At 50.6% G+C, this 1,525-nt stretch overlaps 1 pseudogene; it reads left to right on the top strand.

Annotated features, from left to right (window-relative positions):
- Positions 1 to 438: 438 nt before the first annotated feature.
- On the top strand, positions 439 to 1,238 carry LOC126535664 (uncharacterized; annotated as a pseudogene).
- Positions 1,239 to 1,525: the final 287 nt, after the last annotated feature.

Genomic DNA, 1,525 nt, shown 5'->3' with positions numbered 1-1,525 from the left:
ATGACTGCCCATGCTATTACAGGCTGCGCATCTTCTGATGCACGATACACTGAAGACGTAGGTGATGTAGTCACTGAACATCTTGAGTGTGATTTGTAGAAAACATCTGAACAGAGCAGGCACCATTTCAAATCGAAGATAAAGGCCTAAACCGAGCGCATACTGTCTTCCCTGCACTACATTCATGGTTGTAGTGTCTATTAACAGCATTTAGCCAAATGTGAGTACTCGGTTGGCAACTTGGAATAAAGCATGGGAGCTTGAGCAATGAGTGCGTATCACCGTCTCACTCCAATCTAAATCAATCAGACCGCATCCCGGTCTACGCGAACACTAAAATGGTGTCAGAAGTGTTACTTGGTCTCATGTGAGTGCCCGACCAACAGTCATTCCGTCGTATCATCCCTCAGCAGCAAGCGGTAACCGGCAATCGCAGCCATGGCACACTCGCTCCCACCCTTCCCAAGTTTCGACCTTCACGCCACAGACGCCAACAATACTGGTCACGAATGAACCAAATGGATATAAAGGTTCGAGAACTTTCTTTTAGAGTGTGACATCACGGCAGATGCACGCAAGAAAGCGCTCCTCCTACACTACGTCGGCGAGGAAGTCTACGACATATTTCGCTCCCTCCCCGACAGCCCTACACAAGCTGCAACAGCTACAAGCGCGACCCAGACCACGCAGAGCCCATCGACGCCAGAATACGATGCCGCACGAGTGAAACTGAGTGCATACTTCGCCCCGCGAGTGAACTCGACATTGGCGATCTACAAATTTCGCGTAGCCCAGCAAAACGTTGGTGAGCCAATGGACGCCTTCTACGCGCGCCTCCGGCAGCTCTCTCGCCACTGTAACTTCGAGAACGTCGACGCTGAAGTACAGAACCAAATAATCCTCGCCACAACGTCGTCTCGCCTTCGCAAATACGCAATGCTTCATTCCCTCACTTTACCTGACTTACTTAAACAGGGAAGAATGCTCGAGTATGTCGAACGGGATGTATCCGAAATCGAAAAGAACGTCGACAGCAATGCGGCGGTGCTCGCGGTGCACAAGGAAGGACAGCACCATGGCCAACACCAAAGAAACAGCCGACAGATGCCACGATAGACCTATGCACCGCAACGACCTCGTGTCTCATCAGCAGATTGTCGCAACTGCGGTGGCAAGTGGCCTCACCAAGGCGTACGATCGAGTTGTGCTGCATGGGGCAAGACATGCAAGGCATGTAACAAGGTTGGTCACTTTGCACGATTCTGTCGTTCAACGAGACAAATGGTACAAGCAGTGGACTGTGACAATGGTCCAAGCAGGAATTCACAGACAGTTTGCAGTAAGAAGAGTTCTAGCACCAAAGAATGTGCTGCCACCCGTGACACCAGTTCAAGCAGTGACGAGTATGTTTTCGTTGCCGTGACCTCACCTCAGACAGGCCCATCTCCAAAAGTTATTGTCACTGTCAACAATGTGCCGGTCACTTTCATAATCGACACAGGTGCAACAGTGTCAATTGTTGGCG

Source organism: Dermacentor andersoni, chromosome 7 (assembly GCF_023375885.2).
Source record: "Dermacentor andersoni chromosome 7, qqDerAnde1_hic_scaffold, whole genome shotgun sequence".
Classification (NCBI taxonomy): Eukaryota; Metazoa; Arthropoda; class Arachnida; order Ixodida; family Ixodidae; genus Dermacentor; species Dermacentor andersoni.
The sequence above is the reverse complement of the archived record's forward strand: the minus strand, read 5'-3'. Positions and strand labels throughout refer to the sequence as shown.